Genomic DNA, 8,922 nt, shown 5'->3' on the forward strand with positions numbered 1-8,922 from the left:
TTGGGAGTTGTAGTGCAGGGGACGGGCTGTATCCGCGGGGGAACAGCGGCTCCGAGCTGCGCCCAGCCCACTGCCGAAGAGCCCCGCTGTCACCCGGCACGGCTTGGCCTGATGGGTCGCGACAAGCACGGGCTCACGGACTCACCCCTTGATAACATCCTTGGAGTCCGGCAGGTACAACTGGCACTGAATTTAGTGACTGCGCCGCAATGCATTCATAGGTATCGACTGTCATCATTGTAATTGATAATTGGTCTGATTGGTAATTATCTGTTGAGCCTAAAGCTGGCAGACAAATTGCTGCACGGGGCAAGGGTGCTCAGCAGGGCTTGTGCCTGTTGTCGCTTGCTAAGGAGAATGAAGGAATTGCACCAGAGCAACAGTTTGGGGCAATAACCAATTTTAGTAATGAGGAAGGTTGTCATACACTCTAAGTAGTAAACAGAATTTAAAGCAGAAGGTAGGCTTTACACTGTGGCCGTCTGTTGCTCTACTTGTTTTGCAATCTGTTGCTTTGCTTGTGAAACCTTTCCCTGAAATGTAATCTGCACGTCTTGGAGTGCCTGTTGCACATCAAATAGGAATGAGTTATTCTATCTTAGCAGTTACAGTTCTGTAACCAGTTAATGTAGGCATGGTGTAGGAAGATTTTGTACTCATCATGCAGGCTTAAGGACATTGCTGAAGTCGTACTACACAAGAATACATTTTAGTCTGTTCATGCATTTACTTTTCTGAATGGTCAACACTTAACAGAGAAAGCAATTTAGCTGAAAGTGACCTAACAGCACAACAGTGCTCAATATACATTATGTGAATGTAGTGATCTGCAAGGGTCAGGAGAGCCAGGGAGTTGTGTGCTGCTTTGGTTGAACAGCGCAAACGTCTGCCACCTTCCCTCCCATCAGGGGGCTGTACACATACATTCTCTCCATATCACGGTTCTGTAAGGTGTAAGATCTGGCCATGTTATCATGTAGCAGAGATGGGAATTCCACAGATCGTGGCTCAGATACTTATGAGAACTCCCTTCTGTGTCCTACCTGGAAAATTTACTGAACTTCATGAATCCTTCCTGTAGGCAGTGAGTGGACACTGATCAGAGAGCTCTGTCTGCTTTCACACCACTCTTCAAAGGCAATAACTAAAAAAAGAGAGTTTAAAGTGCATATTTTCACTTTATTACTGCCTCACAAAGACAGGCACTCTTAAGACTGAGGTGTGTTATGGAAAGACTGAGGTGTCATTTTTCTCAGTCTGCTAATGAAGACCTAGTGCTGAAACACGCTTCTACCCCCTAGCTGACAAATTTGATGTCCCTTTTAACTTGAGTTCTTTGAGGAAGAGAGAAGAGATCTGCTCTGTCAACATGTCTCAGTTTAACCTAAAATACCCTCTAAAGTACTTTGCTAACAGTGTAGAGTTTGGAACCCACAGGCTTGTCTCCAAATCTCCAACCGCAGGAGCTGCACAAACAGTTTTAAATTTAGAGAGACAAAGCTATCACTGCTGGGTTGGAGTCTGCTTGTGATATGTGCCAATTGCACACACACAAACCCCGACAAACCAAAATAGTTCAAGCACTGCAAATAATCAGCACAGCAGATGAAGGAATGGAAGATTGCTGCTAAAGCGTAAAGCCCATGTACCATTTTTCCACAACTCCCCCCTGGTTTTGCTGTACAGAGCCTAAATTATCCTCTTGGAGATGATAACTTTATACATGCTTGGAAGCCATAGCAATGAAATCGGTAACTCCAGCTTTTGATGTGTATTTTATACATCTCTTCCCCCTCCTTGCTCTCTCCAGTGGGTGCCTTCTCTCCATGTTTCTTATATCCTGCCTACTTCTCCCTGGTGTCTGTGAGACCTTTTTCACTGAGTGCTTGTGCATTCCATTTCGTCACCAGTGAATCTGCTGCCTCTGCTTTCCATTTTCTTTTCCCACTAGCATTTTTCCTTTGCAGAATGACCTGAAGGTTTTGTTAGGTCATGCTGCCTCCTGGCTCTACCGGGAGGATGCCAAAGGCAGCAGCAGAAGGCACAGAGGAAGGATGCTAAAAGGCCACCTGCGCCTCTTTTCTGCTTTGCCTCTGAGCAAGGTTTGTCACGTTTGTTGATTAAAAGCATAAGGTGGAAAGCTCAGCCAAGAAAAACATTACAAAGTATCTCAATATGAAAAGAATTCTATGTATGTATTTAATGTACATCTAGCAGTTTTGACCTCAAAGGCATCTTAGCTTGCAAGTCTGTTGGATGGACAGTGGGAACAAGATGAGCTACTCAGTCATGAAAAAATTCCTGGAGGCCATCAGCGCAGCTGGCACAGATCCATTGCAGCAAGCTGAGGGGACATGGGGACAAATGGTAAGGTTTAGGTGAGCCACACTGTGGAATACAGCTTAAACAACACAGTTCCATAATACAAATAGATCTATATCTTTGTATCATGTTTCCATTGCTAGGAGACAGAATAAACCTGGCATGCATCTTGTACTTCAGCTTCAACATAATATTACTTCCAGAGATAACTGCAGATTTACCCGGTCATGCCTTTCATATTCAGTCAGTCAAAAAATGCTGCAATGTCTTGCATGCAGAAGAGTATCTTTATAGGAATACAGGAATATTATTAGGAATCTTCTGATATATCCTTGTGGATTTTCTTCTCTGTGTGTAGGTAATCAAGACCTTTCAAGATCTTCTTTAGCATGGTAGCAATCTGGTAGCTCATCAAATGGGCCAGCATGCAGAAGATCCAAAGCTGACCCTCCACCCAAGTATTCCATTATTATCCATAGTTTTGTGCCCTTTAAATATGATTGATAGTATTTAATTACATAAAGACTATCACACTGACTTTAAAACAGTTATCTCTTGCTGTATATCTTCTATTTCATCTTCTGCCTCCTCAAGGTCTATGATTTTTATAGCTACCACCTGCTGTGTCCAATTATCAATAAGCTCTGCAACATGTACAGTCTGGAAGAGCAGTGATACATCTCTACATCTGTCACAAGCTAACACTGCACAGTTCAAGCAAACACACATATAAATATATATGCATATATGTGCATTTGGGTTTTAAATACACATATACATATATAGCGACTCTTATTTTAACATGGGTTTTATTTCATTCCTCCCCCATATTCACATCAACATCTTTCTTCCGCTTCTCTGTCCTGACAAGAAGGAAAGATGAGAGTCCTTACCTAACTCTGCATAATTTGGCAGAGCTTCAGGGCCATCAGCGTGGCAAGGTTAGCCTCCCCTTCCTGACTTCGTGACTCCTAGCTGGCTGAGTATCCTCTGACTGAACAATTTCACTGACCAAGTGACTCCAACTGGCCATCCTTCCAGCCGTGTTCTTTCTAGAAACTCCTGAGATGTCCAACACTGCTGTTTGATCTACATTTCTAGTATACAGCAGAGGCAGCACATGCTTGTGGGAGCTGCTTGCTCATAGTCTTACTCAATGGGACTGCTATTTTAAGATGCCTTGAAGAGCACAACTTGATACAGCTCCAGTATTCAGATTTATCCACAGAATTTGTTCCCACTTTATGCTAAGGAGGCTCAATACCAGGCCAACAAGGGGAAACAAAGTGCAGGCAAGCTTTGCAGTAAAGTTCAGAGAAGTGAAAGCAATGTAAGAGCCTCATGATACAAACCTACAAATGTAGCTTACTGTTGTCCATTGACATACAGTGAAAAAAAATCAGAGATGTCTATTGTACACTGACAAATGCACTTATACCTAGTAAGAAAAAATGAGGCTGCTTTCTATGGCAGAGAACTGGGTTGTATAAATACATCAGTCATGGTAAAGCACGTGCCTCCTTATGGACTGATGGACCCATATAACCCTCTTGACCTCTCCTCCTCTAACCAATGCCTTGCCACTACAGGGGTCCTTCTGCAAAAGGCAGGCTGTTGCCTTCAGCAGGGGCAGGCAGGACTGGCAGGCAGCCCGAGCGGAGGAGGCTGCCTGCCCAACTGCAAACCCCTGCAGACAAGTCACGGATACCTTGCTGTGGCAACACAATGCCAAGCCAGGCAGCACGGGGCTAGTGACAAGCTGTCCCCAAATAATGAGGTTTTCACAAATGTTCATACTTTATCTTTGGGCCTTTTGAAGTCTGTCAACTCTTCTGTGGTGCTGGCATAATATCAGCTGAAAAGCAAATGTTCTCATATTCATGTAAGAACATAAATGTTCTCAATAATATATCACTTGATTGTTGGCTGATCAGGTGGGGACTTCACTTTTTTCTTAACCTGAGAAAAGCACAGTGTTCCTTCCACTATTGCCATTCATTTCCTTATTGCTTCCTCTTCCACCCCATCTACCTGATCCCCTATTTTTTGCTGGTCCAGGCTGTACACCAGACCTAGGAAATGAAGTAGGGATATCCCAGAAACACAAAACACCACCTTAGCAGCTAGTTGTGCAGTAGTAGGTATGACTGCCTGGTGCTTTGGAGAAAGAGGCCTCACTGGTACGTCAGGGCCAGGCAGAGCACCAGTGCTGGGAGCAGGGGGGGACCCACTACCTCAGTGGCAAAGTCCCACCGGGGAAAGAGCAATGATGTGCTTCTTCATCAAAGCATTTCATTTCCTGGGACATCCAGATTCTCCCACTTAGGACAGGATCTGCAGAGCAGACGGGTTTGCCAGGCCTGGAGAAGGTGATCTTCTGGTAAGTCCTGTTCTGAAGGAGAAGCACTGGACTCGATGAGGAGCAGAACCCAAGTTGTAAGCCCACTCTCTTTTTCCAGTTTCCAAGCACATGCCTGGCACTGCTACCTAGCTTTATCTTGCAGGTTCCTGCAAAGTCTGTGGGGTTAGACAGGACTATAAAACAGCTGGGGCTATCTTTCTTACCTTTCAAGTGGTACCAGTGGCAAATCCAGCTGATGGAAATAGTGTTCAAGCTTGGGAGAAGCATGAGCCAAGACAGAGTTCCTTTCAGACTTCATTCTCCTCCATCTCATGTCTGGTTTGGGGGATTCCCTGGGTACCACTTTACCAGGATGTTACTAGGGTCCCAGAGAGGGAGCTCCAGAGTGTCTGAGTGAGGGGCAGTGCAGGGCACACACCATCTTAAACCAACCTCCCGGCTATTTCCACTCCCTTTACCTTCTTTCATGCTGTATTGCAAGGTGAGACAACCCTCCATTATATCACACCAGACGTTCAGTGATGCTGTGTTTGTACTATGGACTGCTTCTACAGACTGTTCCATTGGATGTTTCTGTCCCTCTCATTAACAAGCAGCCATGATCTTATTTTCATATTCCATTAGTTAATCCATTTTCCATGTCATAATAGAGTTTTAAGCAAAAGCAGACTGAAATATTACAGATATTTACTCATCTCTTAACACAGCCTCAGTGTCATTATATATGTAGTCTCTAGTGAAATGTACGCTGACAGTGCTCCTCATGGGTATGTGTATGGGAAATATCATCCCTGATACATTTTGTGTTTGTTCCAATCTCAGTATTATTTCTCCCTCTAAAAACAACTGCTTCTTACTCCACATGTGCATTTTTTTCCCCAAATATTGAAAAAAAGAGATTTCCAAAGCAAATCCCTCAGAAGCCCCAACTCCTGTCTAACTAGCACCCTCTAGTGTAAGCATGCTACTGTTGCAGAAAGGATTTCATGTTCCTGAATGGATTTTTTTTTCAGAGGAATAACATGGAAAGTAAAAGAAAAAAAATGTCATGAACTCATATAAAACCGGTTTCATACACTCAGCTCTTTCCTGTCCTATGCTTGGAGCACCTACTTTAGTTTTAAGAACTTTAAGGTAATATTGTAGGTAACATTCTTATGCATGATTTATGATTTATTTTACCTCTGTGTTCTGTAGTTTCATTTAATCATTTAAAACATGAGAAGAAGATGGCAAGAACGAGGTCAGAAAATCATCACCACTTGAAGCGTACAGCATGATAAGTCTTCCAGGAACTGAAAGTTCTAAAGGAACTAGAGCTGGTAGAACACTTCTTTGGTGAAAAATGGTTTTTTTTGCAACAATCTCCTCATTTTTTCATCGTCCAGAAAACGATTTCAAGGATATAAAATTGTGCTACAATTTGGCTGGTGAAATTGCTGATGTGATGATGTGATTAATCCATGTGCATTATGCTGCAGAGTTGCCAGTCTCAGGAACTGTAAATTGACATCATGGTCTAAATGAACATAATGGCATTGAAGTTCTCTCAGGCCCTTTGCTCCGTTGCAGAATTATTCTGTCAGCAAATGGTACAGCTGCACCGTATGGATAAGAAAGAACAGGGGGTATTTTATAACTGAAACACAAAAGAAGGAAGTCTCATTCCCCATCTCTTGTGTAAATCAGTCAGGAGAGGGCCTGAGAAACTTTCTGTGATTTAGTGACACAAATGCAATATTATACTATGAAAACTATGAACTCAGTAAATCTTTTCAGCTTGCATGACAGGCAAATGTTTCTTAACTCCCACAGCCTTGTAAAAATGCAGAGTTCAACCACCCAGAAACTGAGTCCGCTTGACAACTATCTCTAGTTAATGAAACTTGAGTTTTGCTTCATTCCTTGCTTCAGTATTTTTCTATTTTAATATATATTCTTTTCTTTTGTTATCCTCCCTTCTTTTTTTCCATTCTTTCTCCCCATTGTGTGCTTTGATTTCTGATTCCCTCAGTCAGTCCTTGTATGAGATGGTGGGTTTCAGCTCTGACAACAGTTGACACTAACGTACCCATGTCATCATACAGCAATTTAGTGTAAAATATAAATGACAGTGTGCTTTTCCAACCTTTAATATAAATGGTGCCTTCATCGAGCCAGCATTTTCTTGAGAACCTCCCTTATTTAACAAATGAAAAGTGAGGGAACAAATAAAATTAACACTATTTGAAACTCAGTCCGTACTTTCTGAAAATACAGCATATTTCCCCCTAGCAAATGTCCAGTTTAAAGGATTTTCCTCCCAACTACGCTTACCAGGGTAGTGTAATACATGAAGCCTTTTGGTGCAGTAAAGCACAGTCCCAGCTGAAGTCAGACTTGTAGTGGCTACATTCTTTAAGTCTGGTTGAGCTGGTCCTGTCCTCTAAGAGCTGGAGCTCTTAGAAGAGAGACGTGCTCTGAGCAATGCTAGTTTAAATACACATCACACATTGGATTACTTATGAAACCTGTCTTATTCCTGACATAAATATATTCCTTTACTGGATAATGTCAGCCTACGTTGCTTCTGTGATTACCATAGGAGCACACAAAAGCAGTATAATCAGCTTTGGTTTGGCACAGGGATCCTAAATGCTGTCCATCAAAATGTTCCTGATTATGTAGTATTTGCAATAGAAAATACAGATTAACCCAAACTGCTGTGTTTTGCCATAAGATAGACCAGCCCTTCTATTCTGTGTCTGGGGGTGAAATTGCCTTTTTGCAGGCCAAGTCTCTGGCATGCTGGGATATTCAGGACAACCCAAGGGCACAGTTTGGTCTTCATGTTAGAATCAATGAGGAAAGGATGGATATTATGTTCTTACCACTCTTCTTCAGTGCAGGATTCCCTTATACAGGGGTCCTGGTGTAGGGCTTGTGAAGAAGGGAGTTTCTTACAGCCCAGCTTCATCTTAGGCATCAAGACACAGAGTCAGACTTGCATCACACATCCTCCAGGATTCACTGGAGGCAAAAGGATGGTGGGCTATGGGAAAAGGATGCCTGTGCTGGTGGCACAGCCTCAAGAAGCTCTGTTTGCCTCTTCCCCAGGGTTAAAGCCTTTGTCTGAAGTCACTAGGAAGAATTAATGCTAATGAAACTATAAACCATAAATAATGATGCACAACATCGTGTCCTAGGCTATACATTTGCTTCTCCTCTCTATGGCATCCTACGCAATCATAGTACCAGTGTTGAAATGAGTATCAGAATCATGACAGCAAGTGATTAGCAGAAGAGTGTATTTTCTGAGTATTTTGCTGTCAATCAAAGGAAGCACCTTGCTCATCTTTCCTTGGAATCAGAATAATGAACTCCATTTCTCATTAGAAAGAACGTTCTCGGAAATATTACCTGAGGATTCCAGAATGGATCTGTACAGTGGAATACACCAAAATCAGCATTTTCACCTACAGTGTTTTACGTTTGTGATTGTATTGGTATTGTAAGGAAGCCAGAGCTACAAAACCTTTGGCTAGTCCTTTCCTTGTTAGTTAAAATTGCTCCATTCTCATTACAGTGCTAATGCAAACTTCTACAACCTCTGAAAATGAAAATACACCTCTGAAAATAGACAATATGCTTTAAAAACTGCTGAAGGAGAACTTGGGGAACTAAAAATGTTTTTCTTGCCATGTTAAAAGCTAAATGACTGCATTCTGTGCCCATGCTTTCAATTCCCATGAAAACTGCAAGCAAGCAAAACCCATTCCCCAAGTACTCTGGATTGTGTTATATATTGTTCCAGAAGGGATTACTTTTCATTAGCTTACCCCTGGCAAAAAGCAATCTTAAACCACATCACATGGGGTAAGGAGACAGTGAAGGGGGCGATTCATAATGCTTGAATGCAAAAGGCTGGCATAACATATAATGCTGTTCTGCAGGCAGAGCCGGCTCATTGTTCTGCTGGTTTCAACATGGCATTCCTTTCTTTCTCTCTCTTTTTCCTTGGGCCTTCACACTGTGAAACATTAGCTGATTTTTTAATCTTTTTTTTAATTTATTTATTTTATTGCATAAGTTGCAAATACTTTTCATTAAGAACAAGACCGCTGACTGGAAATTCCATTGCTACAGGCTGTAACCCCCCACCATTATGCAGACAATGAATTGTGTAGCCACTTTATAGCACCATTCCTGAAAAGGACTGACTTTCTTTGGTTCTTTGGAGCAATAAGGATAATCATGTT

The sequence above is a fragment of the Psittacula echo genome (assembly GCF_963264785.1).
Source record: "Psittacula echo genome assembly, chromosome: 2".
Classification (NCBI taxonomy): domain Eukaryota; kingdom Metazoa; phylum Chordata; class Aves; order Psittaciformes; family Psittacidae; genus Psittacula; species Psittacula echo.